Source organism: Papio anubis, chromosome 7, assembly GCF_008728515.1.
Source record: "Papio anubis isolate 15944 chromosome 7, Panubis1.0, whole genome shotgun sequence".
Classification (NCBI taxonomy): domain Eukaryota; kingdom Metazoa; phylum Chordata; class Mammalia; order Primates; family Cercopithecidae; genus Papio; species Papio anubis.
This window is the reverse complement of record NC_044982.1, coordinates 93,413,493-93,428,104: the sequence shown is the minus strand read 5'-3', so window position 1 is coordinate 93,428,104 and position 14,612 is coordinate 93,413,493.

Below are 14,612 nucleotides of genomic sequence, written 5' to 3'. Positions count from 1 at the left end.
GTCACAACTAAGGCAGGAGTGCCACTGGCATTTAGTGGGCTAGAGATCTTGCTAAACTTCTTACAATGCACAGGACACTCCCCACAGCACAGAATTACTTAGCCAAAATAGCAGCAGTGCTGAGCCTTAAACAAATTCTGTAACTCCTCTAAATAAGGGGTTTTTTTCCAATCTAAAAATCGAAAATAGCAATACCTACAGAATACAATTGATGGGGAACTCAATGACATCATTCATATAGAAAATCTAGTTTGACTTTTAGTCAATTCCCTAAGTTAGTTAATATATATATATATATATATCTCTTTTTTTTTTTTTCCTGAGACGAAATCTCACTCTGTCACCCAGGCTCGAGTGCAAATGGCATGATCTCAGCTCACTGCAACCTGTGCCTCCAGGTTCAAGTGATTCTCCTGCCTCAGTCTCCCGAGTAGCTGGGATTACAAGCACCCACCACAATGCCCAGCTAATTTTTTGTAATTTTAGTAGAGATGGGGTTTCACTCTGTTGGCCAGGCTGGTCTCGAACTCCTGACCTCAGGTGATCCACCTGCTTCAGCCTCCGAAAGTGCTGGGATTACAGGCATGAGCCACTTTGCCCGGTCGTTGGTTAATATCATTTATCTATTAGTACTCATTACCATTTTTAGAAATAGGAAAAGGAATGGCAGCTGCTAAGTTACTTTTAGACTTCCTTCAATTTTTTAATTCTTTCCCAAATTTCTCCAAAGAACATGATGAATTGTATAAAGGAAAAATATTTAAAATGCTATTTTTTAAAAAGATTGTTTTGAAGTTAATAAATATAAGTTAATTTTTATTTTTACTAAGAAGGTGGTATATTTGAGGTCTCATAAAATACAGCAAACTTAGCAGTTCTTATTTCCATTTGGAAATTATTCAGATGTCACAACATGCCCAGTGAAGACTGCTAGCACCCAGACCCAACTAAAATTACTTTTGAGTTAAACTTTGAGAGAATGAAGAGTCTGGGCATGACAAATAGCTACTTTGAGGCACCATTTTACGAAAGATTATCCTTATTATAAGAATAACAATTGGTTAATAGTTCCAAAAAAAATAATGGTCATTTTATTGAGGGCTTACAATGGTCTTGGGGGCCTGCCCTGAAAAGAAAGAAAACAGGGCTGTGGCTGCTGCTGCTTTATGTTTTCCTCCTCCTCCTCCTCCTCCTTTTTTTTGTGAGATAGGGTCTCACTGTCACCCAGCCTGGAGTACAGTAACATGATCTCGGCTCACTGCAACCTCCACCTCCTGAGTTCAAGCAATTCTGCCTCAGCCTCCTGAGTAGCTGGGATTACAAGCACCTGTCACCAGGTCTGGCTAATTTTTTGTATTTTTATTAAAGATGAGATTTCACCATGTTGACCAGGCTGGTCTTGAGCTCCTGACCTCAAAAGATCTACCCACCTCGGCCTTCCAAAGTGCTGGGATTATAGGTGTGAGCCACTACTCCTGTCCTCCTCCTTCTCCTCTTCCTTCCTCTTCCTTCCTTCTCCTTCCTCTTCATCCTCTTCCTCCTCCTCCTCTTCCTCCTCCTCCTCTTCCTCCTCCTCCTCTTCTTCCTCCTCCTCTTCCTCCTCCTCCTCTTCCTCCTCCTCCTCTTCTTCCTCTTCCTCTTCTTTCTCTTCCTCTTCTTCCTCCTAGTCTTCTTGTTCCTCCTCCTCCTCCTATTCTTCCTCCTCCTTCTCTTCTACCTCCTCCTCCTTCTCTTCTTTTTCTCATCTTCTTCATCTTCTTGTTTTTCTTGTTCTTGCTCTCTTGTTCTTCTTTTTCTTCCTCCCCTTCTTTCTCCCCCTCTTCCTCCTCTTCTTCCTGTTCCTCTTCCTCCTCTTTTTTTCCTCCTCTTCCTCCTCCTCCTCTTTCTTCTTTTTCTGCTTCTGCTTCTTCTTTTCTTCTTCTTCTGAACAGAAAGAAAAAAAATACTTGAAACGTTGACTTTAATGCCACAGAGTCTAATTTAATTAAGAATGTAATATAGGCTGGTCTCAGTGGCTCATGCCTTTAATCCCAGCATTTTGGGAGGCCGAGGTTGGCAGATCACCTGAAGTCAGGAGTTCAAGGCCAGCCTGACCAACATGAAGAAACTCCGTCTCTACTAAAAACACAAAATTAGCTGGGGGTGGTGGAACATCCTGTAATCCCACCTACTCGGGAGGCTGAGGCAGGAGAATCACTGAACCCCGAAGGCAGAGGTTGCAGTGAGCAGAGATCGTGCCATTGAACTCCAGCCTGGGCAACAAGAGCGAAACTCCATCTAAAAAAAAAAAAAGAAAGAAAAGAAAAAGAGAATGAAATATAAACATAAGCCTTTGTATTAGTCCGTTTTCACACTGCTGATAAAGGCATACCCAAGACTGTGCAATTTACGAAAGAAAGACGTTTAATGAACTTACAGTTCTACATGGCTGGGGAGGTCTCACAATCATGTTGAAAGGCAAGGAGGAGTAAGTCGTATGTTTCATGGATGGCAGCAGGCAAAGAAAGAGAGAGCTTGTGCAGGAGAACTCCCATTTTAAAAACCATCAGATCTTGTGAGATTTATTGACTATCATGAAGAGCGTGGGAAAGACCTGCCCCAAGATTCAACTACCTTCCACCGGGACCCTCCCACAACACATGAAAATTCAGGATGAGAATTGGGTGGGGACACAACCAAACCATGTCATTCTGCCTCTGGCCCCTTTCAAATCTCATGTCCTCACATTTCAAAACCAAGCATGCATTCTCAACAGTCCCCCAAAGTCTTAATTCATTTCAGCATTAACTCACAAGTCCACAGCCCAAAGTCTCACTGAAGACAAGGCAAGGCCCTTCCACCTATGAGCCTAAAAATAAAAAGCAATTAGTTAATTCCTAGATGCAATGGGGGTACAGGCATTGGGTAAATACAACTATACCAAATGGGAGAAATCTGCCAAAACAAAGGGGCTACAGGCCCCATACAAGTCTGAAATCCAGCGGGCCAGTCAGATCTTAAAGCTCCAAAATAATTTCTTTTGACACCACGTCTCATATCCAGGTCATGCTGATGCAAGAGGTGGGTTCCCATGGTCTTGAGCAGCTCTACCCTGTGGCTTTGCAGGGTACAGCCTCCCTCCCAGCTGCTTTCATGGGCTGATGTTGAGTGCCTGTGGCCTTTCCAGGCACATGGTGCAAGCTGTCAGTGGATCTACCATTCTGGGGTCTGGAGAATGGTGGCCCTCTTCTCATAGCTCCACTAGGTGGTGCTCCAGTAGGGACAATGTGTGGGGGCTCTGACCCCACATTTCCCTTCTCCACTGCCCTAGCAGACGTTCTTCATGAGAGCCCTGCCACTGCAACAAACTTCTGCCTGGACATCAGGTATTTTCATACACCTTCTGAAATCTAGGCAGAGGTTCCCAAACCTCCAATTCTTGACTTTTGTGCACTCATAGGCTGAACACATGGAAGCTGCCAAGGCTTAGGGCTCCCATCCTCTGAAGCCACAGTCTGAGCTGTACCTTGCCCCTTTTAGTCATGACTGGAATGGCTTGGATGCAGGACATCAAGTCCCTAAGGACAGCACAGGGACCTTGGACCCAATGCACAAAACCACTTTTTCCTCTTAGGCCTCCAGGCCTGTGATGGGAGGGGCTGCCATGAAGACCTCTGACATGCACTGGAGACATTTTCCCCATAGTCGCTGGGATTAACATTGGGGTCCTTGTTACTTATGCAAATTGCTACAGCTGGCTTGAATTTCTCCTCAGAAAATTGAATTTTCTTTTTTCTATTACGTTGTCAGGCTGTACATTTTCTGAACTTTTATGCTCTGTCTCCCTTTTAAAACTGAGTGCTTTTAACAGCACCCAAGTCAGCTCTTGAATGCTTTGCTGCTTAGAAATTTCTTCTGCCAGATACCCTAAATCATCTCTCTCAAGTTCAAAGTTCCATAAATCTCTAGAGCAGGGGCAAAATGCTGCCAGTCTTTGCTAAAACATAACAAGAATCATCTTTGCTCCAGTTTCTGACAAGTTCCTCGTCTCATCTGAGACCACTTCAGTCTGGACCTTATTGTTGATATCACTATCAGCATTTTTGTCAAAGCCATTTAAAAGTCTCTAGGAAGTTCCAAACATTCCCACATTTTCCTGTTTTCTTCTGATCCCTCTAAACAGTTCCAACCTCTGTCTTTTACTGTGTTCCAAAGTTGCTTCTACATTTTTTGGTATTTTTTCAGCAATGTCCCACTCTACTGGTACCAATTTACTGTATTAGTCCATGACGCTGCTTATAAAGACATACCCAAGACTGCATAATTTACAAAAGAAAGGTTTAATGGACTTACAGTTCTACATGACTGGGGAGGCCTCACAATCATGGTGGAAGGCAAGGAGGAGTAAGTCACATGTTTCATGGATGGCAAGAAGCAAAGAGAAAGAGAGAGCTTATGCAGGAACACTCCCATTTTTAAAACAATCAGATCTTGTGAGACTTACTCTCAGGCGAATAGCATGAGAAAGACCTTCCCTGATTAATTACCTCCCACCAGGTCCCTCCCATAACACGTGGGAATTCAGATGAGATTTGGGTGGGGACACAGCCAAACCATAGCAGCCGCTGTCATAGTCCATTTCTGCTGCTATGATACATTACCACACACTGGGCAATTTGTAAGTAATAGAAACTGAATTTTCACAGTTCTGGAGGCTGAGAAGTCCAAAATCTAAGTGCTGGAAAGTTCCATATCTGGTGAGGGGTCACTCTCTACTTCCAAGCTGGCACTTTGAATGCTGACAGGTGAAAGAGCAAAAATGGCCTAGGGAGCTCCCTTTAACCTCTTTTATAAGGTCACTAATTCCAGAGCCCTCATGACTTAATCACCTCTCAAAGGCCCCATCTCTTAATACGATCACATTGCCAATTACGTTTCAGCACATGAATTCAGGGGGCTCATTCGGCCCTCAGCACCCTCCACTTGTCTGGTTGCTGTGCTGTTGCTGAAGCTCCATGAGGCCAATGGGAAGCAGCTGTGCCTAGGATTTGGGCTATGAAATAACACCTCTGATAAGTCAGTGCAAGTCCTGGAAAACAGGTAGGCAGAGTAACAGAAAGGTCTGGGAATTATCTCAAGGAAAGAATGTCTCAAATATAAACCCATGGGCTTGACAGGTACATGGAATAAGCAAGTATGTACTAGACCAGACTCTCCTCTCTCTTCTCTTTCTCCTCAATCCCCATAAAATTGTGCATACCTTCTATGTATCTTTTTTTATGATTCTATCTCCTAAGCTTGCAAATATTTCTAAGTAACAACTATATTGATGGGAAAAATCAAGCCTTTTAATCATTCACTCAGTCTGCTTTTGAAGCTGCCATCTTAATTTTATCCTCAAATTAGCCACATTTACCAAAGGCTTCCTCTTCCTTTGCATAGATTTAAACTCTTACAAGATAAAAATCAAAAGGAAGATTGCCAAAGCCAGTGGTCTTTCCTCAGTCCTCACCCCCTCTGATTTCTCAATAATATACCACACTATTGTCTACACCTTGCCTCATTATATTTTTCATCAGAATTTCATAGTAGACCACCATTCTGTTGTTCAATCACCTGGTGAAATTACCTCTCTGTGTCCTTAGGTGGAAACCCTTGATTGTGTCATTTTTGACTTTCTATAACTTTTATTGTTGTGTCTTGACAGTTTCTGTAACATTTGATTTATATGATGAGACACCCAATCTATGTCTACAGTCCTGGTTGTTCCATGTTTCCAAATTGTACCTAGGGATTTTACTCTTTAAGGCCATATTTTCATTTACTTAACTTGCTAATACCTGCTCATCATCATTCTCTAATTCTCTGTGCTATGATTTTTCTAAAACATCTCTAGGTCTTCTCTCTTTCTAAAATTTTTTTTTTTTTTTTTGAGATGGAGTCTCGCTTTGTTGCCGAGGCTGGAGTGGCACCATCTCAGCTCACTGCAACCCGAGTTCAAGTGATTCTCCTGCCTCAGTCTCCCAAGTAGCTGGGACTACAAGCGCGTGCCGCCATGCCTGGCCAATTTTTGTATGTTTAGTAGAGAAGGGGTTTCACTATGTTGGCCAGGTTAGTCTCGAACTCCTGACCCATGATCTACCCACCTCGGCCTCCCAACGTGCTGGGATTACAGGCGTGAGCCACAGCGCCCAGCCTGTTCTTCTCTTCTTCAGTCTCCACAAAAAAAGTAGCATTTGTTCTTTCTGTAATGATTTATCAAGTCTGCCTTCTTCTCTGTATTCTTTCTGCTTTTTATTTTCTTTACTTTTCTCTTGTGCATCCATAATGATCTCCTAACTGATCTGCTGCCTCCAATCTCACCCCTGTCAATCAAATGTATAAACTGTTGTTTGAGGAGGAAAGCAGCTTCATGTTACGTTGCATAAGAAACAAGCCCAGAATTTCATACCTTAAAATAACAGAGGCATATTTCTTACTTAAGCAACAGGCTTACAGCTGGGCCCTGCTCATCTTAGTCAATCAGGAACCCCAATAGATGAAGCACCCACCATCTTAAACATTGTCAGTTGCTGTGAATGAGATAAAAGCAGGCGCTATTGGGTCTTGCATTGGCAACTGAAAGCTCCAGTACGGAAGTTCCATGAATCAGTTCCACTCATAACTCATTGGTTCAAACTGATCATACGACTTATTTAAGCTAATGCCAGGAAGGGCAACAGTGCTGTGGGCCCAAGACATAAAGCTGGAGATATCTGGTAAGCCTGGTAAATGATTCTTCCACCCTATATACTCTACATCTGTGGCTTTCACAGGATATCAAAATAATAGATCATATATTCAATAAGGCACAGATGTTGTGACACGTTTTTAGGGTGGGTGATTCCACATAGGAGTGAAGTATTCAAAATTAGCCTCTTAGGGATCAGAATTGAGATGCTGACCTCATTAGATCTAACCATATCACTATGGCTAATCAGAATATTGATATAGTTTTCTCGTCAGGGCATAATAAACAGATATCTCATTAGTAAAATAAGAACTCGAAGGTGAGGGTTATTATATAAGAAATATTATAATGTCTTTTTACAAGAATATCTTAGCTAACAATTTAAATTAATCTATAGAGTATCTTTGTATATTTCTAATATACGTTTACTACATAGTAATTACTCCCTCATTTATAATCAACTTTAGACATCTACACTCTCATTCTCACTAACATGATGGTTCATGAAGTTTGTCCTGTTTACCTTTGTATTCCTAGCAAATATCATAGTGCCTGGCACATAAGTAGGTATTTTCATTTGCTTAATGTTAAATAAATCTGTCAGGGACATTAAAGAAAAAGTTGACACAATATATTAAATATTGATACCTCCTGAATAGCTGAAATTACAGGTGCCTGCCACTATGCCCGGCTAATTTTTAGTAGAGATGGGGTTTCACCATGTTGCCCAGGCTGGTCTTGAACTGTTGAGCTCAGGCAATCTGCCCACTTCGGCCTCCCAAAGTGTTAGGATTACAGGTGTGAGTCACCACACCTGGCAAAAATGTTAGTGTATTAAACATTACATTTTTAAAGACATACACACAACCACATATTCATACCTCTACAACAAATAGGTCTATGCAAAGACGATAGAAGTATATGCAGTTAGTTTTACTAATTCTCATTTTTAGAATAACAAAAACAAATTTTTTCATGAAGTTTTATTTTAATATTTTGTGACTTATTAACTTTTTTCATCAACCAGCAAGAAAGTTGGATCATGAGAAAACACCAAATTGGTGTGGAGCATAAAAAGAAGTAATAATTGATTTGAAATCTGCAATTAGTTCCCAGGAGAAACATACCTATATGTGTGTGTGTATATATATACATATATATACACATATATACACACACACACATATGTATATGTAGTACATGTACACATATTCATACACATTCCTTGGCATCCATGGTTCTAATTGGCTACTGAAAAAGGTGATGATAAAATATGAAAATATAACTTTGATATAAAATTTATTTTTCTAAAAATGTAAATTAAGAAGACAGGTGAGAAAATAGGGAAACAAAATATTTTCACATTTATTTTCAAGAACATCACTTTCTTTTACATAAGTGTTTTATGCCTACACGTATTCTTATATTATTTTTTCTGTATTAGTTGTAGAAGAGATGTGAAGAAATATTCCAGATTATTTATTCTCTTGGCATTTTAAAGTGGACAAAAAACCCAGCAAATATCAGAGCTAAGAGAAATGGTGCTTGTGGGAGTCTCAGATCACTTTGCTAAGCTAATTAAGCCTGATATTTTGGACCAAGCTAAAGTACTTGAACTTTGGGGTGGTTATTCACACCAAACCTTCAGCCTCATGAAGCGCCTTACTAAATATTAGTGTTAGAAACTGCAGTGTCTTACAGTGGCATTTGATAGAGCAGCTCTGGAAAAATGCCAGTCTAAACTGGGAAAAGCTTTTTATTTATTTATTTTTTTAAGTAAATTAAACCCCAGAATGGATTTTCTTCCCAAGATGTGTTTTTGTTTTATCACAATGACCTTTCTAAGAAAAGATGAAGCCAGCCTCAGGTAAAAAGAAATGGCCACATTTCATCTACAGTTAGCCTCCGTGACCCTTGAACTTGGTTTTTCTATCTGAACCTCTTTTCATGCACCATTTCTCCTGGTGTCTGATAAGGGACACTCAAGTGCTTGAGCAAGGCCAGACTGGAACTTTGACTTTCATAAAATAGCCAGTAAACAAATTCTGTCCCACTTTAATTGGTGAGGTTATTCCTCTATGTATTTTTTTTCCAACACCACAGGAGGTTGATAAACTGCAGAATTCAGGGCAGTAAAATGGAGACATTAAATCAGGCTCATTACCAGTTGGAGATCACCGGTTCTCCTCTATGTTATGTTATATAAGTGTGTGTGTGTGTGTGTGTGTGTGTATATCTATGCACATCCTCACATACACACAATCACACACTTCTGTGTGTTTACTCACACAAGTGATACCGTCTCATCTTTTTTTTTTCCCCCTATCTCTAACACAAAAGTCAAGGGGTTTGGGAGCACGCACAAAAAAAGAGATTTCTAAGAGAGCAGGCGATTGGGCCAGGGTCATTCGAAAGGGTAATTATTGTTAAATGTCAGGTTAACTCTGAAGGCCTCAGCTCATCCAACTGAGAGCAGATTAGCCCAGATGGAGACATTTTCAACACGGTGCTGTCTGGCCAATCAGAGACAGCTGGGATTAGCCAAATACCTTCTCTCATCTGCTTGCTCACAGAAAGGTCAGTTTCTGCTCATTGCTTCTCTTTTAAGATGTGCTTTTTTTTTTTTTTTTTTTTTTTCCTTATTTATGGCAGCCGTGTGCAGGAAATCAGGTCCCTTTTATCAGTGAATTAAATATTCAACATCTAAAACCCACTTTTTGAGAGTCAACTTCATTCACTTTCAAGACCACTTTTATCTTTTTTTAAGTGCTGAGGATATACTGGGCACATGTACACACTGCATATTTTACCCCCAGCCCTCCCACCAGGCTGGAGGTCTGCCTGTCATGTTTTGCGTATTTTTGAAAGCTTACTTGTTTCATTTCATGCATTTTCTTCTTTAAGGGCGACGGTTTATGTTTCCTATCATTTTCTTCATAAAAAGAAGAGGGGAAAATGAAACTAACCCTGGAGTGCTCTAAAAGATAATCTGTTTTTATGTATAGCTCTTTCTCCCCCTAAGCAACGTAAATGAGCACATGCATAAAAATCAGTGACAAAATGAACAGTAAGGGAAACAAAAATCAGGGACTTGTGATTCTTCAGACTGTGTGTGTGCCTATAGGTGTATGTTTACACACACAAACACACATACCCATACACTGTAAATTATCCAGAGGAGGTACGTCAATATTTGCTGAATATGATAATTCATAATTTGTAAATGAATACGTGTGTGTCCTTAGGATAAATATGTCATACCTTTTCTATATGCCTCTTAAAATGTAGTTATTTTCCCATTTTAGAATGCAATCAATGTGAGACACTAGAACATATCCTCTGAAGAGTTTATCATAAAAGCTGGGTAAGGACCTTGTGAGGAAACCCTTGCCTTGCTGTTAATATGAACCTGTTTTTATTATTCTGCTTCAATCCTGTGAGGTTTAATTCACTCCTGCTCCACCTCCTCCCACTGTTTTTATGAAGGTGAAGGTATTTTGGATGCTAAGATAAAAATGATAGCTAAAACGAAGTCTCTTCTCTAGAAAATTTACTACAGTTTTATAAAACAGTTGCTTTGAACAAATATTAGAATAAGACATATGGGGCAATCATTAATAATGATTATTTCCTTTTAAGAATATGTGTTATGGTTAAGCTTCATTAGCCATTTATTCTATCGTAATAAACAAGGAAATATTTTTAAAACTCTAGAACCTAGCACCCAGATCTTGGTTTTTGATATCATTCTCCAAAAAAAAGAATCAAGTTTCCTTGGAGAAATGGCTGTTTCAAGGACTAGGGCACATACAAGATCAGCCTGTAATGCTAGAAAGGAAATACCAAAATACAACCCACATTGGTGGAGGCATGTCAAAGGGGCACAGAAGCCGACTGATAGAGACAAACAGCCAAAGCTGAAATAATCTGCGAAACGAAAGACATAAAGTAACATTGGATTAGAACTCAAAGCATAAAATAAATATCCATGACTCTACTGATATAAATAAACAAATAGGAGAGAATAGACCAATCTTCCATGAAGAAGAATGTATGTAGATACTTCACCCTCAGGAAGGGGAGCATACCTGTAGGTGTGCGTAGCAACTTCCTTTCATAAGTGTAGTATAAACATGATGAAAAACAGTAACTTTACAGTGAAGAAGCTTGACAAACTCTGGCCTGGTGAACAAAGTTAACATGAGCAGTACTAAGTTATACTGACAGTACATACCCTTGATACAATATGATGAGGATGGCAATTTACATCTGTGTTCTTCCTACCAAATTCACACAACTCCACTTTAATGATGAGAAAAAGAACCCAAAACAAAACATTAGAAAAATCCCAATTGAGGACAATTCTATGAAACATTTGACCAGTATTCCTAAAAACTTTCAGGGTCATCAAAAGCAAGGGAAGTGGAGAAATTGGCCTAATTTGAAGGAGTCTGTGGAAAAATGATGGTTAACTGTAAGTAGAACCCTAGAACACAACAAGAACGTTAGGAAAAAAACTGGGAAAACCTGAATAAAGTATAGACTTTAGTTAATAATAATGGCTCACTGTTGGTTCATTGACTATGACAGATGTACTTATATACATAGTCATTCATATAAGATGATAATAACAGGGAACCTGGGAATAAAGTGCATGGGAACCTTATGTAGTAGTTCTTAATAATTCTGTAAGTCTAAAACTGTTAGGAAATAAAAACAATTATTAAGTGAAATCTAGTTTAATATCTTGATAAATGAATTCAAATCACATCACATGCCTATATTTTTCAGTATTTTCAAAAACACTTAAATATTCACATTGCATTGGAAGGAAACAAAGTATTAGGTTCCTTGGAATAAAAATGGAGGGCTGAAGAGCTATCCTGAGATTTCAAAGGAGGAAATATGGCAAAGCTTTTAAAAAAATCAAATCATAAATCTCTTCATAGATAAACTGACTCAAGCTCCAAACAACTTGTTTCCTCAGAAATGTTGATTCCAGCTAATACAATCCACTCTCACCCTACTCCCATGAAATGAGTTTCCCTCCTCCAGTCCACTCTGGGTTTGAACCTGAAGTTTTACCTCCATGGGACTTCAGTCCAAAAAGCTAGACTTGGAAATGCAGAAGGAGTTAATATAACACAAACATTACCATTAAATACTGGCTGATCAGCCTTTTAAATGTTGGTACTAATAGTACAAAATACATAATGCCAGGAGACCATACAGATAATGCAGAAACGTGCCAATAAACATAAGAAGGGATCTCGATTATTGAAGTAGTACAGGTAAAAGCATGTTAGATTCAGAGGACATTAATATCTCAAGGCTTTATGTTATTTTATTTTATTTTATTTTATTTTTTGAGATGAAGTCTTGCTCTTGTCGCCCAGGTTGTAGTGCCATGGCATGATCTCAGCGCATGCAACCTCCACCTCCCAGGTTCAAGGGGTTCTTCTGCCTCAGTCTCCTGAGTAGCTGGGATTACAGGCGCCTGCCACCATGTCTGGCTAATATTTGTATTTTTAGTAGAGATGGGGTTTCACCACGTTGGTCAGGCTGGTCTTGAACTTCTGACTTCAGGTGATCTGCCTGCCTTGGCCTCCCAAAGTGCTGGGATTACAGGCATGAGCCACCTCGCTCAGCCTATCTCAATGCTTTATATATTTATGGGTATACATAATTTTCATGACAAACTTCAACAAAGTATTTCTCATTTCATTAATTTGAGTTGTGCTTCCAATTGTTATACTTGCTTAATTACTAAGTATGTGTTTTCGATGAACTCCACATTTTCTAAATATCTTTAGGTAGTTGATTCTCAAGAACTGTCAAATGTGAATAAATGCTAATGTCTGTAAGACAAATTTATTTCTGACTCTAAATTGTAGTGGATATAACGGTCCTTTCAGTTACCTTTAGTTTTCAGACCTAAAAATGCATTTGGCTGTTTTCGATTTTTTTTGGAAGGGGATGAACTTCCTTGCCAAATTAACCTACAGAGATTGAAGCACATAATAACCATGAGGTTACAAAAGTTGAAGTCTTTAAGACTTTTATCTTACTGGCATTTGAGTAACAGTAGAAATTCAAAATCTCAGCATAGGAGTTTACTTAGACAATGTCTGTAAGAGAGCTGGGTAGGAGGTTCACACAAGAAATAAAAAATTCCTGAGTTTGCCCATTGCTCTTTTGTAGCAAAAGAAAACCACAGAGAAATATCTTTTAAGGCAATAAAAGGAAGGTGTCTTCTAGTAGAGACATATTTCAATTGTTATTGTTTTCTGAACTGACTGGATGACGCTGGATAATAATGGCGATATTTTTCACAGCGTCTTATTTATGTGTCTCTGAGTTTGCGTGTAAGTGTGGGTAAGTGTAGGTACTGCACAAATCAGAGTAACATTTAAGGTTAATATGGTCGAAATGAATTTGTTTACTCCCCAGTTGCATTGATTTCTAGATTCCTCTAAAATGACTAAATTGTTCACCCATTACAGAGCTTATTTACAGAGGCAGCTGGATACAAATAAAAAAAAAAAAAAGAGGATTACAAAAATAAGAATCTGAAGGAAGAATTGAGGTCAGTTTTATTTTTTGAACCTCTCGAATTTTGCTCAAAGTTGTTGAGTAAAATTTACATTGATGATTTAATATATAAAAGTATTCAAGCAGTTAGCCTTTCTAATGCTAGTATGTATATCAGAGGAGTTGAATTCACTTAATATGGGAGTTGAGTTTCTGCAAGGCTTTATTTAAGATTGTATCGGTTTGCAGTTTGAGCTTGAAGTAATAATCTGTGAAACTAAAAGGCAGTGGAAACTGACTAGCTTTGACTGGCATAGCTATGCTATTATTTTGATTTCAGAAATTCATATGAAGGCTAATTTATGTAAGTGTCGGAAGCAGCCTGATGGGTCCCAGAGCAAACAGTGCATCTGTCCCCCCAGATTTACTGAACACATACTATATAGCAAACCACTTACAGCAGCCATCCCTAACCTTTTTGGCACCAGGAATGGTTTCATGGAAGACAATTTTTCCACGGACAAGGAGGGGGAAATGTTTTCTGGATGAAACTCTTCCACCTTAGATCATCTGGCAGTAGATGGAGCGGATAGCCTAGATCCCTGGCATGTGCAGTTCACAATAGGGTTCTATGAGAATCTAATGCACTGCTGCTGATCTGACAGGAGGCGGAGCTCGGGTGGTAATGCTCGATGGCACACCGCTCACCTCGTGCTGTGCAGCCCGGTTCCTTTGGGTCTGTGAATTGGTACTGATCGGTGGCCCAGGGTTTTGGGACCCCTGACTTACAGGTATTGAAAAAACAAAAAATTCATTTTGCCTCCAAGAGACTTAAAGCATGCTCTGTGTTTTAGTGCCATTCATAAAACTTGCCATTTATGCTTTAATTGCTTAATGTATCATGTCATACTTGCCCATCTCTGTAGGTTATATGCTCCCAGATAGCAAAGTTCATTCTATCCTTATTTCCAGTTCTAGCAGCGTCTAGCACATAGTAAATATTTAAGAAGTAGTTGCCTGAATTAGAAGAAGAATAAATGAATGGGAGATTGCTAGTTGTAAACACAATATATGTTCTCTTTTTTTTTTCTTTGCTATTGAAACATTTCACAGTAGTTCACTGGAAATACATTTCCTAGCCTTTCTTCTAGCTTCTAGTTGGTTGGGGAGCTTCTGAGAATCTTCCCTTTGCTCCTTTTTGCCCTACCAATCCTGGTTCTTGCTTCCAGTTTGATGCTTTAGCAACCCAGCCGGCATTCCACAGATACCCGGGAGCTGGATCATGAAAGCCAAGTTCTATGGATGTTGAAACAAAAAGATGAGGCCCAGGACCCTGACAGTACCATGGAGCCCCCAACCAACAGGGAAGGCC